Raw genomic sequence first — 19,426 nt, 5'->3', positions numbered from 1 at the left:
ATCTCTCACTAATATCTGAAAAAAACATTTCAGTGCTGGTTACAGAATGACATCACATCTGGTAACCTGACTCTGATGCAATACACACCCAGAGCTTTGCTATGATCTGTTGCAGCTTCTGAAAGCTATAAAACAATTTCAGAAAGTTCCACTCTCCAGGGTGGCAGCTAGTTCACCCCTAAGGACAATACAGTAAGATTCCTACTCCTGGTTTTCCCAGACATTTTTGTCTCTGGCTCCAATCAGACTTGTAAGATAAAATCTTTATGGCCTAAACCATACTGTAACTGTAAAATACTGAATCTTTTTGTATATTTCTGTTAAACGTATTGTAATAGTGCGAAGCTTTTCTCCCAAAGCCTCTGCTGAAAAAGGGCTACTCAGCTTAGTCAGACAAACCCACTCAACAAATGTAAAATAAATAAATAAAATAAATAGTAAATAAACCAACCCATTTAATTTTCAACCTATTTTTCAAAATTAGCTGGACTGAGATTAACCTCCTTCCTTCCAGAATCCCCTTTTAAAACATATGCCTTTAATCAGTTATAATAATACTGTCTGGCATACATGCGCATCTCTTTTCTGTCCAGCCAGACCCACTGTTGATGCATTTTTAACACAAGCAACTTTGCAAATACATTTTTAACACAAGCATCTGAACAAATCAGTGTGATAGCCAAATGACATGAAATTCTTTACAAAACTCCAGCTAGCAATGCTAGCATATGTTACACATGCACTGCCATCCTCTCCCTGGCACAGATGGCACTACCTCATATCATCACATTTTTACTCTGAATAACTCCTAATAAGGCTAAAAACAGTCCTACAACCATCAGTTTGCCTGATTGATCTTGGGCTGTTCCCATGAAACCAGACAGAATAGAAATCCACACTCCTAGGTAGCTCTGCCTGTTTACCTTTACTTCCTTGATCTGTTTTAGATCCCTCAATCATATCTCTGCTCCTGTGCCTGTGATGTCTAAATCATCCCATCTTAAATTGTTCAGCAAATAATTTACATAAAAAGCATCAACATACATAAAAACTGATAAGGTTGCCCATGCTAGATAATCGAAATAGCAACATGCTATATAATGAAAACCTTTCAACAGTGACAATAATCCATGCTTACCTAAAGGAAGGCTCCTATCTGTCTCTCTGGCCTCCTCCCTCTTCCACCTTTTCAGTATTCTCAAAATAATCCAGTTTTTCATGGCAACCCTCACAATTGAAAGTCTTGCCTCTGCTCCCTGTGCTTCTACATGCAGCATATGCATTATTATAGTTCTATCCAGTTCCCACAACCACTATCTGAGAACCCAATACCTAATCACTAGCTTCACTGACTAATGACATTCACTTTTGGCAACACCAAACAAAACTTTTGAAATACCTCAATACTGCACAGTAAGACTGCCTGTTTGATATCACCCAGAACTGTTGTAACAACTAACCTGCTATATCTTCCCGACTACCCAAAGCTTACAACTGAAGATGGACACTGCTGAGTTTAGGTTTAGGTGCCAACTTCTGAAAACTGTGATATTGAAAACAGGAAAAACTGTCAGCCAAAACATTGCAATGACCTGTAATGTGCTTAGCTGAAAAAGACAGATTAATTCTTAAGCAATCCAAAATAACTCTCCTTAACAAACCTTGCACTAAACTGAACTTTGATGATTTCCCCATGAAACAATGCACTACAGCCAAGTTGTCAGAATTGAGAACCACCTGATTATTTTTCAAACCCCCTTGCCATACCACTGTTGTTACCAAAATAGGCATAAGCTCTAGGAAGTTAATATCTTTCTATCATTGTTTGGGCCAATTGCTTGGCCACCTTTCACTAAACTACCTTTACTAAAGGTAGCCAACTATAACCAACAGCTCATCTGCAGCCATAAACAGCTGTAATTTTTCTGAAGATCACATTCCCCGGATAAAAAGACACTCAGTGAAATTGCAGGAGAAATTACAACTAAATAGGCATGTATTCCTTAAACCACATAACCAAACTCACACAGTGATACTTACATCTTTCCGCTAGGAAAATTATAGTAAGGGACTTTGTAAAAGTGATCCGAGTGTCAACCATCCTACAGGCATAATTAAGCAATACCAAGACCTCCATCATTTTTTTAACTTTTACCTTTCATATGCTGACAAATTCCATTACCTTGCCCTTCAATTTGTCTATTTTTTCTAATGGCAACCTGAAAGCACCTGCCTCTGCATCTGTTCTAGGCCCAGGAATGTCATCACTTTAGTTGGACTTTCTTTTTTATCCTTTGCTAGTGGAAACCCTCGTTCCATTCATAGTTGTACAAATCCACTCACACCCTCCTCAAACTCCTCCCTTCAATCCCCAATATACAGAAAGTCTTCTAACTAATGGAGTGACCTCCATCACTTCCTTAACTCTTACTTTTCATTTCCTGACAAATCCCATCACCTCACTCTTCAGTTTGTCTAAGTTCTGTGATGACAGCTTGAAAAAACCTGCCTCCACATCATCTTCCAGGCCCAGGAATATGAGCACCTTACTTGAGCCTTCCTTCTTATCCTCTGTAGTGGAACCCCTCACTCCATGTATGGTTGTACAAAACTCCTCACACTCTCCTGAACCACCCTTTGTCCATCCCCACCCTATAGAAATTCATATAAATAATGCATTGCCCACAAATTATTAGCCTGCTGTTGCCACAGTCAATGTCATGCCATGCATGACATGTCAAAAGTGGCAGACACCACAACATAGTGCATATGTAAAGCCTTATCAAAATAAAAATTGCTGTTTAACCTCATGCCCAACATCAGCAACCTAAATGCTGCCTCACTGTCAAACTTGGCTATCCAAATCTTGGCATATGTGCATCTAATTTGCACCACGTCATCCAATGATGCATATTTCACCTTGGGGTCCCCCTTTTCAATGTAATATTTGATAGAACTGTCTTCGGATGATCTATGTTATATTAGGTGAAGCTCTCTTAGAGCCTTCTAGGAAACTACACCTAAAAGAGATATTCTGGAGGACAAGAAGGGAGAGAATCCAAAGAGTCTATAAATCCTCCCGGCTTTCTGTACCTTATTCAGCAAGTCCTGAGCCAATCTTCTCTCCCTTTAATTGACATAGTGACATAAAATTTCACCAATTCACCTAACCTCAACTTAAATAAAATGTGTAGAAACCTCCTGGTGAAGTCTAGCACTACCTGCTTGCTCAGGTAACCCTCCAGGAGTCAAACCAGTGCACCCACCTTAATAAAGGTATGGCCCTGTCAGACAGCCCCCCACCAAAAAGGGCAATGCCACCCTACTGCCCCTTGGATCACCTCTACATCTCTCTACTGCATCCCCAACACCTCTCTTCCTGTAGGTGTTCTCTACTGAAACCAATCTGTTCTCTCTGCCAACACTTCAGTGCCTTGTGTGATCTCCCACACTGGGACACTTGTGGGAACCTCCATAGTGGCTAACTACACTTACCATGTTGAAAGCACGACCTAATGTACCCCCACCCATGTCTTTAACTGGGCCTCTTGTTCTGTCCAGCATCATACTCGGCCACATGTCAGGATAACTGCATTCCCATGTCAATGACTTGTCAACCACTTTAAGCTTACAGAGATGCTGGTCATACAACAACCAGTCCTCCCTCTTCTGGGCTATCATAATAGGTATGAAGTTTGCCAACAATGGTAAACCATGTTATGGTTTTATTTGCAAATTAACTGCCATCAGGCAAACAGCACTCACCAGTCAATTATCCCAGATCTTAGATTTACACCTGTTTGAGTCTATTTTTCACTAGCACTACCAGTGCTGCATTCAAGTCCTTGACCCCAAAAGCTTTGGTGTCTACCATTCACTGTGTCCAATCTGCAACAATAAGTTTACAGGCCTCTACAACCCCCTTCCCCAGATCTTCTTCTTCATCACCAATAATATGTGTAGGGTAAAGAACACATCCCTATATCTGGACAAACTCTGACCTCTTGGGGTTTTATAGCCTTTACAAGATGTCAAAGGTCTCTCTGCTCCTTCAGGAGCAAACTCCCCCAAGTAAAAGTGGAAAGTATCTCTCTCTCTGCCATCAGACTTGCGACTTCCTGCACCTGTCCAAGGCCACCCTCCCACCTGTTTCTTGCTGAGCTATGACTTCTTCCACCCATTGTACAACACTCCTCAGTAAGCTCTGTGGTCTAGCTTTCTCCTGAACAAAACTAAGCAATATATCATCAAATAACTGATTACTCATGACTCTATCCCATCCTGCCAATCACAACCATTACCTGGTACCAGTAGAGGGCCCACTGTTGTTGGGATAATGGCCCTGCCTGCCTCTCTCCTGGTCCTTCTGCTTTTTGTGCCAGATGGTTGTGTAAGGGGGATTTTTACCATGCTTCTCCTCTTCCACCTTCCCTGCTGTGGCACATCCTATGTGACTGTGTCCTTAGTCCTCCATCGCCTACATAAACCAATCAGTTCCCTCACACTCATGTCTTCTACTCCTCCCCTTTTCTCCCTCTCCTACCCTTTTCCTTCCTGACTAACCAATCCCATGCCTCTCTTCCCCATTCTGATCCCTCTTCCTTTGCACACAATTGTCTTCTTGGCAAACATCGTTAATGGAATACATACAGTCTAGGGAGGTGCCAACGTTCAAAAGCATAAAAAATGTATGATAACAAATGGACATAATAAGAAGTTACAAGTTAGATTACTCATTGCTGGCAGATATTAGCAGAGTTGAACTGGGGGTGACTAGCCTAACCTTCTGGAAATGTACAAGAGTCAGAAGCCTTAAATATATAAATAGAAGCAAATTAGCTAACATCAAGCACTTATAACAAGAAACCACACACACACACACACACACACACACACACACACACACACCTGGGAAAGGCTGGCACAGAAATAAGGTAATTATGCTGCTAACAGGCAGTTATGCTAAGGCTCTTACAAGGGTACCCAATTATACTAAGTGAACTTTAATACTAATACAAAAGAAGTAGCCAAAGTGTCACTAAAATAAGCATAAGTAGTCTTAAGATGTTAAAAGTATTCTCTAAAATACCAGCCACAATGAAAGGTATATCAATATTTAACAAAAAATAAAATAGAAGACATGAAAATACTGAATATCTAGTTACAAAAACACCAAAGTTTCATTCACAGAAGATATAAAAATAACACAGTTGGGTAGATTCACACAGATGCAGAGAAACAACAATGAACTAATCTCACTATATTTTCCTGACTTACTAAAGGAATACTGTTCCTTAGTTAAGTTACTCACTACATCAAGGAAAGATGACTGTTGATCTGCTTACTACAGCAAGGCAAGATGATGAGTGTTCAGTTGCTTACTACAGCAAGACAAAATGAGGTGAGAGGTTGTGTGAGATATCTGTGAGAGATCTTTCCTTTCAGGTTCTGAAAAAGAAAGTGCTGCTAAGAGAGTTCTGTCCTATCTCTCACTAATATCTGAAAAAAACATTTCAGTGCTGGTTACAGAATGACATCACATCTGGTAACCTGACTCTGATGCAATACACACCCAGAGCTTTGCTATGATCTGTTGCAGCTTCTGAAAGCTATAAAACAATTTCAGAAAGTTCCACTCTCCAGGGTGGCAGCTAGTTCACCCCTAAGGACAATACAGTAAGATTCCTACTCCTGGTTTTCCCAGACATTTTTGTCTCTGGCTCCAATCAGACTTGTAAGATAAAATCTTTATGGCCTAAACCATACTGTAACTGTAAAATACTGAATCTTTTTGTATATTTCTGTTAAACGTATTGTAATAGTGCGAAGCTTTTCTCTCAAAGCCTCTGCTGAAAAAGGGCTACTCGGCTCAGTCAGACAAACCCACTCAACAAATGTAAAATAAATAAATAAAATAAATAGTAAATAAACCAACCCATTTAATTTTCAACCTATTTTTCAAAATTAGCTGGACTGAGATTAACCTCCTTCCTTCCAGAATCCCCTTTTAAAACATATGCCTTTAATCAGTTATAATAATACTGTCTGACATACATGTGCATCTCTTTTCTGTCCAGCCAGACCCACTGTTGATGCATTTTTAACACAAGCAACTTTGCAAATACATTTTTAACACAAGCATCTGAACAAATCAGTGTGATAGCCAAATGACATGAAATTCTTTACAAAACTCCAGCTAGCAATGCTAGCATATGTTACACATGCACTGCCGTCCTCTCCCTGGCACAGATGGCACTACCTCATACCATCACATTTTGACTCTGAATAACTCCTAATAAGGCTAAAAATAGTCCTACAGCCATCAGTTTGCCTGATTGATCTTGGGCTGTCCCCATGAAACCAGACAGAATAGAAATCCACACTCCTAGGTAGCTCTGCCTGTTTACCTTTACTTCCTTGATCTGTTTTAGATCCCTCAATCATATCTCTGCTCCTGTGCCTGTGATGTCTAAATCATCCCATCTTGAATTGTTCAGCAAATAATTTACATAAAAAGCCACAACATACATAAAAACTGCTAAGGTTGCCCATGCTATATAATCGAAATAGCAACATGCTATATAATGAAAACCTTTCAACAGTGACAATAATCCATACTTACCCAAAGGAAGGCTCCTATCTGTCTCTCTGGCCACCTCCCTCTTCCACCTTTTCAGTATTCTCAAAATAATCCAGTTTTTTCATGACAACCCTCACAATTGTAAGTCTTGCCTCTGCTCCCTGTGCTTCTACATGCAGCATGTGCACTATTATAGTTCTATCCAGTTCCCGCAACCACTATCTGAGAACCCAATACCTAATCACTAGCTTCACTGACTAATGACATTCACTTTTGGCAACACCAAACAAAACTTTTGAAATACCTCAATACTGCACAGTAAGACTGCCTGTTTGATATCACCCAGAACTGTTGTAACAACTAACCTGCTATATCTTCCCGACTACCCAAAGCTTACAACTGAAGATGGACACTGCTGAGTTTAGGTTTAGGTGCCAACTTCTGAAAACTGTGATATTGAAAACAGGAAAAACTGTCAGCCAAAACATTGCAATGACCTGTAATGTGCTTAGCTGAAAAAGACAGATTAATTCTTAAGCAATCCAAAATAACTCTCCTTGCACTAAACTGAACTTTGATGATTTCCCCATGAAACAATGCACTACAGCCAAGTTGTCAGAATTGAGAACCACCTGATTATTTTTCAAACCCCCTTGCCATACCACTGTTGTTACCAAAATAGGCATAAGCTATAGGAAGTTAATATCTTTCTATCATTGTTTGGGCCAATTGCTTGGCCACCTTTCACTAAACTACCTGTACTAAAAGTAGCCAACTATAACCAACAGCTCATCTGCATCCATAAGCAGCTGTAATTTTTCTGAAGATCACATTCCCCGGACAAAAAGACACTCAGTGAAATTGCAGGAGAAATTACAACTAAATAGGCATGTATTCCTTAAACCACATAACCAAACTCACACAGTGATACTTACATCTTTCCGCTAGGAAAATGATAGTAAGGGACTTTGTAAAAGTGATCCGAGTGTCAACCATCCTACAGGCATAATTAAGCAATACCAAGACCTCCATCATTTTTTTAACTTTTACCTTTCATATGCTAACAAATTCCATTACCTTGCCCTTCAATTTGTCTATTTTTTCTAATGGCAACCTGAAAGCACCTGCCTCTGCATCTGTTCTAGGCCCAGGAATGTCATCACTTTAGTTGGACTTTCTTTTTTATCCTTTGCTAGTGGAAACCCTCGTTCCATTCATAGTTGTACAAATCCACTCACACCCTCCTCAAACTCCTCCCTTCAATCCCCAATATACAGAAAGTCTTCTAACTAATGGAGTGACCTCCATCACTTCCTTAACTCTTACTTTTCATTTCCTGACAAATCCCATCACCTCACTCTTCAGTTTGTCTAAGTTCTGTGATGACAGCTTGAAAACACCTGCCTCCACATCATCTTCCAGGCCCAGGAATATGAGCACCTTACTTGAGCCTTCCTGCTTATCCTCTGTAGTGGAACCCCTCACTCCATGTATGGTTGTACAAAACTCCTCACACCCCACCCTATAGAAATTCATATAAATAATGCATTGCCCACAAATTATTAGCCTGCTGTTGACACAGTCAATGCCATGCCATGCATGACATGTCAAAAGTGGCAGACACCACAACATAGTGCATATGTAAAGACTTATCAAAATAAAAATTGCTGTTTAACCTCATGCCCAACATCAGCAACCTAAATGCTGCCTCACTGTCAAACTTGGCTATCCAAATCTTGGCATATGTGCATCTAATTTGCACCACGTCATCCAATGATGCATATTTCACCTTGGGGTCCCCCTTTTCAATGTAATATTTGATAGAACTTTCTTCGGATGATCTATGTTATATTAGGTGAAGCTCTCTTAGAGCCTTCTAGGAAATTACACCTAAAAGAGATATTCTGGAGGACAAGAAGGAAGAGAATCCAAAGAGTCTATAAATCCTCCCGGCTTTCTGTACCTTATTCAGCAAGTCCTGAGCCAATCTTCTCTCCCTTTAATTGACATAAAATTTCACCAATTCACCCAATCTCAACTTAAATAAAATGTGTAGAAACCCCCTGGTGAAGTCTAGCACTACCTGCTTGCTCAGGTAACCCTCCAGGAGGCAAACCAGTGCACCCACCTTAATAAAGGTATGGCCCAGTCAGACAGCCCCCCACCAAAAAGGGCAATGCCACCCTACTGCCCCTTGGATCACCTCTACATCTCTCTACTGCATCCCCAACACCTCTCTTCCTGTAGGTGTTCTCTACTGAAACCAATCTGTTCTCTCTGCCAACACTTCAGTGCCTTGTGTGATCTCCCACACTGGGACACATGTGGGAACCTCCATAGTGGCTAACTACACTTACCATGTTGAAAGCACGACCTAATGTACCCCCACCCATGTCTTTAACTGGGCCTCTTGTTCTGTCCAACATCATACTCGGCCACATGTCAGGATAACTACATTCCCATGTCAATGACTTGTCAACCACTTTAAGCTTACAGAGATGCTGGTCATACAACAACCAGTCCTCCCTCTTCTGGGCTATCATAATAGGTATGAAGTTTGCCAACAATGGTAAACCATGTTATGGTTTTATTTGCAAATTAACTGCCATCAGGCAAACAGCACTCACCAGTCAATTATCCCAGATCTTAGATTTACACCTGTTTGAGTCTATTTTTCACTAGCACTACCAGTGCTGCATTCAAGTCCTTGACCCCAAAAGCTTTGGTGTCTACCATTCACTGTGTCCAATCTGCAACAATAAGTTTAAAGGCCTCTACAACCCCCTTCCCCAGATCTTCTTCTTCATCACCAATAATATGTGTAGGGTAAAGAACACATCCCTATATCTGGACAAACTCTGACCTCTTGGGGTTTTATAGCCTTTACAAGATGTCAAAGGTCTCTCTGCTCCTTCAGGAGCAAACTCCTCCAAGTAAAAGTGGAAAGTATCTCTCTCTGCCATCAGACTTGCGACTTCCTGCACCTGCCAAGGCCACCCTCCCACCTGTTTCTTGCTGAGCTATGACTTCTTCCACCCATTGTACAACACTCCTCAGTAAGCTCTGTGGTCTAGCTTTCTCCTGAACAAAACTAAGCAATATATCATCAAATAACTGATTACTCATGACTCTATCCCGTCCTGCCAATCACAACCATTACCTGGTACCAGTAGAGGGCCCACTGTTGTTGGGATAATGGCCCTGCCTGCCTCTCTCCTGGTCCTTCTGCTTTTTGTGCCAGATGGTTGTGTAAGGGGGATTTTTACCATGCTTCTCCTCTTCCACCTTCCCTGCTGTGGCACATCCTATGTGACTGTGTCCTTAGTCCTCCATCGCCTACATAAACCAATCAGTTCCCTCACACTCATGTCTTCTACTCCTCCCCTTTTCTCCCTCTCCTACCCTTTTCCTTTCTGACTATCCAATCCCATGCCTCTCTTCCCCATTCCAATCCCTTACTGTTCCCTCTTCCTTTGCACACAATTGTCTTCTTGGCAAACATCGTTAATGGAATACATACAGTCTAGGGAGGTGCCAACTTTCAAAAGCATAAAAAATGTATGATAACAAATGGACATAATAAGAAGTTACAAGTTAGATTACTCATTGCTGGCAGATATTAGCAGAGTTGAACTGGGGGTGACTAGCCTAACCTTCTGGAAATGTACAAGAGTCAGAAGCCTTAAATATATAAATAGAAGCAAATTAGCTAACATAAAGCACTTATAACAAGAAACCACACACACACACACACACACACATATATATATATATATATATATATATATATATATATATATATATATATATATATATATATATATATATATATATGTATATATATATATATATATATATATATATATATGCATACATTCCACAGTGAGTGCCATGATAAGTCACACTGGTAGATTTCAATGTGCTGCCACACTGACTTGACTATTCTAAGACGATATTCTGAGTTAAATAGCAATGTTTTTGCATTTGGCTAAGTGCAAAACCAGAAGTAATATACTTTTTTCTTCTGTACTTATTCTACTGTAAACTTACTAAACATACCTCAAAAATATTTTCATCTAATCACAATCACTATCTCATTCTAATAACACCCTAATTCTATTGGTCTATATTAGAACACCGACCATTTGAAATGTCGACTGTTCTAATATCAAACCCTAGCAATCGAAAATACAAAACATTGAACATTCGGAATAGCAAATTGTTTTCCTAGGGAAAAAAATTACTGTTCCAAAACACATACACACAATACAAGCACATAAAACAAACAGTAATCCACACACATACACCTAAACTCATGCACCTAACCCTACACTAAACTATACATACACCACTAATTATCCACTTACCTTAACCCAAACCATAACCCTAAGGTTCGTCACTATCGCACAGTCACCTCACCCGCACCATAACCCTAATTCACCTACCCTGCCCTAACTCTCACATCCACACAATCGCACACTTACCTGACCCGCGCCCTAACCCTAACTCACCTAACCCGCCCTAACCGACACATCCACACAATCGCACACTTAACTGAACCTGACCTGTAACTTTCCACCAAAGCGCTAAAAATACCAAAGCAACAGAAACGGACAACCAAATTCTTTCCCTAGGAAAGAATTCGGTTTTCTGTTTCTTTGATATTTTCAGCATTCACTGAAAACGGGTCGATATTTGAACATTCGACATTTCAAATGTTCGGTGTTCTAATATAGATCCTAATTCTATTATACCTTCTCTATATTCCTCTGAAAGTATAAGCTACTCTAAACTAACCTCATTACATGCAAGCTAAGAATAAAAAGCAAACTGAAAATTAAGTGACTTTTCCTCCATCATGATAATACTTTTAACTTACAACTATGTGGAGATGTCCACCCCAATCCTGACCAATCAAACAATCAACGTCTCCCTCCAAGTTTCCCTTCCTCTTTTAACCACTCAGTGGTCATCAGGATCTTCCTTCTTTCCAATATTTACTCAACTGCCATCAGCATCTCTCTCCCTCCATATTATACATTTAAACATCAGAAATATTTGTAATAAAATACCAAAATAGCATGCCTAACTATCTCAATGCTCACCAGCCATTGCTGCACTGACAAGAGACTTGGCTAAAACCTGAGGTTAAAGATAATGAAATCCTAGCCCCAGGCTTCAGTACTAAAAGGAAAACAGAAAACATAAAAAAGCAGTCGGAGCTGTAATCATTTACAAGAACACCCTCCAGCTACATCATTATCTACTAAACCTCCGCATTTTAATAAAGCAAAAATCTTCAATTCCCTTCTCAAACTTAACCATCAGAAATATGTGTATAACTGGCATCTATAGTACACCTGGTGACATTACCAATACCACCAAAGAAGGTTTAAATTCTTTTGACTCTCATTTAACATCATCACTCAAGAAAAAATAATATTGGGTGACCTTAACATTGACTGGATCTTGGTCTCCTATGATTGCCCTACTAATGTCATAAATTTCTTTGGACTTGCACATTAATCAGCTCTCCCACATACTTCAACAAAAACCTAAAAAGGAAACCATTGTTGACTGAATTTTCACCTGTTCTCCCCATGATATCACTTCTCCTAGTACCATACCTGACTCTGTAAATGACCACCTCCCAATCTACATCATTAGACAGCAAAATAACATTCAAAAACAGAACCACTTCAAACAAGTTTGCATGCTCACTAACTTCAGTATAGATATTATCTTCTCCAACTTGTAACTGGCCCAGCTTAAAATTACTATCACTTGACAAAACTGTCTTTAAATTTAATCAGACCTCTCTTAACATCTAAAATTAACCAGCCCACTCTGAACCGAATGCGTAAAACCTAATCCTGCTCAATGGTCATCCAGAAGCACAAAACATCTCATGAAATTAAGGGACAAAGATTGGAAAGCTTGTGACTCAAACAAAAAAATGTTAAATTATCAAATGTACAGACACCTTAGGAACTCACCAGTTGTTGCCTTTATTTCAATCCAGATGTGGGCTATGGCTTCAGTATGGAGGTGAATAGGCTATATCACAGAAATCTCACATAGTATTGGCACTGTCTTCTGTGGTATGAGGAAGCCATATATGATCCCTTGCATGTTGAAGCATGAGAGCAAGAAACTGAGGCAATATTCTAGAGGTAGATGCCAAGGATACCCCCACTGTGTCTCCTTTTGGTCACTGAAAGTTCCCTGTGGCTAGTGCTCACAAAACATCCACTGGGATAAGTAATCCATGACTTTCACTAGCCAGAAGATGAGGCTGAGGCATGTCTGAATGAATAGTGTCCCTATTTGCACAGTACTCTTCTATAATGCTGGTGTCATGATGCCCATGAAATGTAAAGAACAGTCAGATGACACTGCACATCTGAGGCTGACGGCATGCACCACTGTGACTACTAGTGGCAATAATGGCATGGTGAAAATACATGTTTGGTAAAGTTGCAGCTCCTCCTTGCATAGTTCCAGTACTCCCCTGCATTTACACTGGACTGTTAACAACATCACTGCCAGTGGCACTTTAAGTGGTGGACTTTATATGTTTCTGAATCACTCCATTACCATGCCATTATACTTATATTAACATACGGTGTGAGCAGCTAAATTTCTCAGCCTTTCAGTGTTTACACTAAGGGTGCCTCTGAATTGTACAGAACCTGCAAGTGTCTGCTCATCATGTACAGTTAGCCACCATGATGAAACAAATGTTTCTGAATCACAGGCATTACGTTTACCACACAGGAGTAGCAATCAAGCAAGAGATTTATGTATTTGGGAGATTATTACTAGAGCAATATTTATTCCTTTTGTAAGAAATAAAGCTCTTAAAGGAATGCATAAATGATCTTCACTGTGACAGGCAGACGACATGAAAGATTTAATTGAGTGTGACTTGAAGCTTGCATTTCTCTTCCCTCCAGCTTTGTCATTATCATTTCTTTTTTAATTTACTTTTTATTTGTTTATAGGTTAACCGGAAGTTACTAGGATAGTGGCCCTAGAGCCCTTTTAAGCTTAGCCATGTTAATTTTGGGTTGCCCACTTGTCCTTGGGTTAGATGGACATACTTTAAAGATCACCATTGACTACCTCTGTCCATAAGGGACATGGGTGCCACCTCTGGGATGAATTTGTGGTCACCCATCCATTTGTCCAGGTTGTGCTTGAATAGGGTCATTGAGGAGCTCTGCTTCACATGAATTCAAGTTTATTCCACAGCAGCACCAACCTCTGAAAGACATACCTGTCACTCCAGCATGTTCTGTTAAAGTCACTGGCAAGGTTGAGATCCCCTAGAATGAGTGACTCTAGTGCCATTTGATTTTCAGATGTCAGGGTCGAGACTGTCCTGTAGGCCAGGCACAAGTCACATTTCAGTAGTCTATATGATACAGAGTACAGTGACAGGGCTTTCAGTCTATTCACATAAGTCATGGTTTGGAGATCCTGTATCTTCTTAGTGAGAAACCTCTGTGGTCTCGCCAGTTGCTGCAGGTGTATGGTGAGATACATGTAGAAGGAAGCATTGTACTCTATTAATGGTCTGATTAGGGTCCAGTAAACTGGGGTTATAGCATCCTTAGGCCTGGATGCGATTCCTTTACTTATGAGATGCATAATGTAGAAGGCTTTCTTTATGACCATGGAAACCTGGTGATCAAAGTTCAGATTGCCGTCAAGCTTTGTTCCCAGTGCTCATACCACTGGGTTTGAAATTAGAGGAGTTCTGTCAATATTATAATTACTGAGGAATTCCACTTTGTCAAATGGGATAATAATGCACTTTTTTGCATTTAGCATTTAGACCATGACTTTGGCACTAGTCATTTGTGTTAGCCCATCCTGTAATATGTTAATATTGTTGGGGGACTCAGTGATTGTGCCTAGTTTGCATTCATCAGCAAACTACATAAGCCAAAGTCCATCTACTTTAGCTTGGACTTCCAAGAAATAGATTTCAAATAGTAAAGGGCCCAGTACAGATTCTTAAGATATGCTAATGGTGATGGGTCTACTGGTAGAGGTGGAGTCACCAACTATGACAGCATGTGTTCTGCTGATGAACCAATTAGCTTCCTATCTAGAGATGTAAGGGTTAACACATAGGTAGGAGAGTTTTTTACTGATACCCGAGTGGGAGATTGTGTCAAAGGCTTTGGCTAGGACCAGATAGGATGCTATACACTGTCTTACCTTTATCCAGGGCTTTGGTGACTTTCTTGAAGAAGTCTACCATGTTCAGTATGCATAATCTACCCCTTAATGAAGCCAAACTGGGTTTGGTCTAGAGTCTGAAGGTTGCCTATGTCCTTGTTGATAAGGTCCATGATGATCCTTTCCACAACTTTATAGATGAGGCTGGTTAGACTTATGGGTCTATGGTTCCCAGAGTCGGTTGATGGCCCCCCTTTATACAAAGGGATTACTGTTGCTGTTCTCTATTCTACTGGTGCAAATCCATATCTCAGGATATGGTTAAAGAGAACAACAAGTGGATCAGCTAGGTCCTGTTTTAGATTGCTTAGTAAGCGACCTGGGATGTTACCTGGTCCCATTGAGGATGGTTTTCTTTTGGCCTTGGAGAGTACAGATATGAATTGACCTCTAGAGATACTAGGTAGAGAACTGGTGTCAGGTATGCTTTGGGATATGGCTTGTGGGAATAGAGGACTGAAGTTTGCACCAAATCTGTCAGCTAGCAGGTTGGCAATTTCCTCCAGTATAGTATGAGTGGTACCATCTACTATTTATTTGGCAAATAGCTGTGCACTCCCTTTTAGATTTCAGATGTAGTTAAAGAATGCCTTATGATTGTCCTTGGCTAGGGATGGTATTTAAGCTTCATAATTAGCTTTAGAGGACTTTACAAACTTCTGATTTGCTTTTTCAGTCTGAGTAGGGAATTCTTCCTCTGCAGAGCCAGTTGCCTCTTGTTCTTGAATATAATTTTTCTCTTTTTGTTATACAATCTGTTTATACTAGATGTCCACCAAGGTGGCTTGTTTTTTTCGGGACGGCCTGGTTTTAATCTATTCAGGTATAGCTGAATCTGTATAGTTGCTAAGATGATTATACAGGTAATGTGTGTACATCTCTGCATAGGAGTTATTATTGTCTGTGATTGCAGGGGGTATAAAACTTTTTATACCATCACTTAGTAGGCTATAGTTTGCTTTGGAGAAGTTCCTTGTTTTTTTTTTTTTGCTCTTTTGGAGGTGTGGGATCCAGTAGTTACTTTAAATGAGACTGATTTATGGTCCCACATTACCAGGGAGGGCATCAGTGCAATGACCACCCATGTTGATGAGTACTATGTTAAGGACATTAGAGCCCCTTGTGAGAATGCAGACTATCTGTTCAAGAGCATTTGAATTAACAAAATCCAGGAACTTCTAGGTGAGCATGTTTGAGCTCGTGTATTTTAGCCAGTCGATGGAGGGATAATTCAGATCTCCCCTGTCTAAGGCACTGTATGACATGTGACTCCAATAAGTCTAGGTAGGCATGGTGCTTTTCTTGATTCATGGAGGTGGACCTATAGCTAGCAATGATGTGGTAGGGTGTTTTGCCTTATATTGTTTGTCTCCTTTTATTTTAAATTTTTATACAGTAGCAGATATAGTGGTTCCAGTGATTTAACCAGATATTACTGGGCTCCACAGAGAGGCACCTCCTCAAATATCTTGTCCAACTCCACATTACTTTCCCCTTAGGAATCAAATAGGCCTCCTGTTTTGCACCTGTTAAGGATTCAATGGCTGGGAGCACTGTTGTTCCCACCTATATCTCTGCCAGATGTGATGGGTATGTCATCCATAGGCAGCTGGGTGGGGTGGTAGATGAGCTGGTGGACAGGTGCTTTGATGCTTGCAATGCCCACCTGAATAGATTCTTCTTGTGAATTTTAGAGTCCAACCCCTGCCTATAATTAGCAGCTCTAGATAAGCCCAGACCTAGTAGTGAGGAAGCCCAAGGTTGTGTGTAAACTTACATTGGGTATGACATTGGCAGGGTGGTAGAGGGGAAAATAACTACACTATCCCTTGTCCTGGTGGCCCCCTCCCTTTTGTGTCATTGCCCTTCCTTGTTTGTTGTTCAATTCTCCCCATCGCCATTGTCTTCCCTTTCCTTGCCTTCTGTCTAAAACACCAATGTCATTCCTTTCCCCAGTGCGTCTGCATTTCTTCCGCCAATCTTGTCTCTGCTAAGTGCTTTTGCATCTCCCTCTTTCCTACCATCATCCTCTTACCACACCTTCACCATCCTTTACATCCCTCCCCATCTTACCTTCTTTGAATAGAGATAATGGGCACCTTCCCCACAAAAAAATACTTTTCCTTTCACTCCCACATCCTATTCATTTCTTACCTGCTTCTCCTGTGTGCTTCCCTCTGCTTGCTTTTCTCTTTTTCCTTCTGAACAATATTATTGTTTCCACCCTTTCATCTGGTCAAAAAGAGACTTCAAATGTGCAATGATCCCTTTATGGCTGATAGCTACATTTCTGTTCTTGCTACTTTTGAGTGAGCATGGGTTTTTTTTGTTTGAGCATGAATTTTCTGTGTTAGGGTGAGGCATGTACATGTGCAATGTTCGACATTTAAGCTTGTTGCTTTACATAGCTGCCATTGCTGCCTTATGTCACTCTTCTCAGGTTCTGCTCTGGCTGTGAGCAGAAATACTAATTAGCTACTGTTTGAACTCTGATTTTTCACTTTGTTACTCCTTAATAAGCTCAGAGCTGCATTATGCTCAATAGGTAAACAGCAGCTGGTTCCACATCATCGCATTGTGCACTTTTCTGAATCCTAAAAATTTTTTGTAGTCGACTCACACTTTCTTTTCTGTCATATGATCATGGAACATCCCTGCTTGCAAGGTCACATTGAAACTCACATATGAATTTGCCTACCATTTTATAGCAAAGTGTATGAATCATCTGCTGTTTTAAGGAATCTAACAAATTAAAAAAGTGAGGTATGAGTGCATTAAATTACTGATCACCCTACTATAGTAGTGCCAGAAAAAGAAACAGTTTATCTCACTGAGATATATTTATCTAAATATTGACTAAGGTACAGTTGCCTGTAGTGTATAACATATATCTAGTATAACAAGTGGATGAATGTCAAAATATTTTCTCAGTAAAACTCCATTGTGTACTGCAGATATACTTTTCCTAGCAGCAGCTGTTACAAAGTAATCAGATAAGTAATTTCATCACAAAGTGATTCATCAAGTCTCATTTTAATAAAACCGGTAAAGCTGCTAAATCAAAAGTAGTTTTCTTTACTAAAGAATAATTTCAAAATGAAATGCACAAATATGTAACATGCATAGCGAAAGGATGTGCCTATGCCCTCTGCTAATTTGTACACTAATCTCTGAGCTCTTTGAATTTTATTAGGACTTTGTCAACATATTGATGTCAAAGAGGAAGGTGTGATAAAAATTGCCTCTATCTTCAGTAATAAGGAAAAAAAAACAATCCACATTTGAGAAGACTGCTTTCACTAAGTATATTTGACTGAAATAAGACTGTCTCTTTGACGAAGCATATGACTGCCATGTGATCTTCAAGGGCCGATGCCATAGATTACTTGTGTTTTGCTTACTTTTGCCTCTGGGTTCGACTGTGGCTATCAACATCCATTGCACCATCCTGTTTGCAAAGTTATCAAATAAATGAATAAATAGGTCACATCTCAAAATTTTATTGATATGAAATGGTGTAATAGTGTCTTAGTTTTTATTATCAAAAAGAGAGCTCAATAACTTATCTACCATATTTCTTTTTGAGAACTGTATGAAACTGCTTTGAAAATTACATTGTTAAGACTGACAGTTATACAATGGCTATGCAAATTCAGGATGCCTGACTGCCTAATGAGCCATATAAACAGAATTGTTCTTAACTTTACTAAGGGCAGAGAGGGGAGCAACTGCATTACAAAAAGTACAGAAGCGTGTTATAGCAAGAATAACTCACTTCATGTTTTTATCTTACTGTGTAATGTCTCCACTTCAGGAAGTCCAAGTATTTTAGCTTTGGCTTTTGCTTTGGTCTAAAAAAACAATGATATTCTATTTGTTTGCTTACGTTGGTTAACTTGGAAGGTCCAACTAGACATAATAATGTCTAAAAAAATTCCAAAGAAGAAACAGATCCTAATTTCACACATTAAAATTTGTACATGCATGTGTGTGTGTGTGTGTGTGTGTGTGTGTGTGTGTGTGTGTGTGTGTGTGTGTGTGTATGTGTGTATCTGACTGTTTGTTTATGCGTATGTTGGGGGTGGAGTAATATGGAGACCGAACAATGTTAATAATAAACAGTAACATGGAAGCTTAAGGCTATAGGTCAGTGAAGGGCATTGTTTAAAATCCATTAGTTGGTTTGAGGGAGATTTTATGGGTTTTAATGGATAAGTTCAAATGTGTTGTTGCATAAAATAATATATTAATTGGCTGAATTGCAATTGCAGTTGAGAAAACTTTGATGAAATAGTCAACAGGCTTGAGGAGCTTTCCAAAGCTTGCAGCTGAAGTTCTGTGCAGGGTTTTTATTTTGTATGGTGTGCATGAATATTATGACACATCCAGACTCTTGAACTCTGAATTCCAACAGGTAACTTCTTATTGAATAAAAACATAGACTGTTTAATTATGTTTCAAATGGAGTGGAAGCAAACATCAACAAAGTACTTGGCAAGCTTGAGAGCCTTGCTATAGATGCAGATGCTTAAGAAACCACACTGGTAATGTCTATAATTAAGTAAAGCCACACAAAAATAAACCATTATACAACTT

The sequence above is a fragment of the Protopterus annectens genome, chromosome 8.part0 (assembly GCF_019279795.1).
Source record: "Protopterus annectens isolate FY-2018-M chromosome 8.part0, PAN1.0, whole genome shotgun sequence".
Taxonomy (NCBI): domain Eukaryota; kingdom Metazoa; phylum Chordata; order Ceratodontiformes; family Protopteridae; genus Protopterus; species Protopterus annectens.
Note: the sequence above shows the minus strand (reverse complement) of the source record.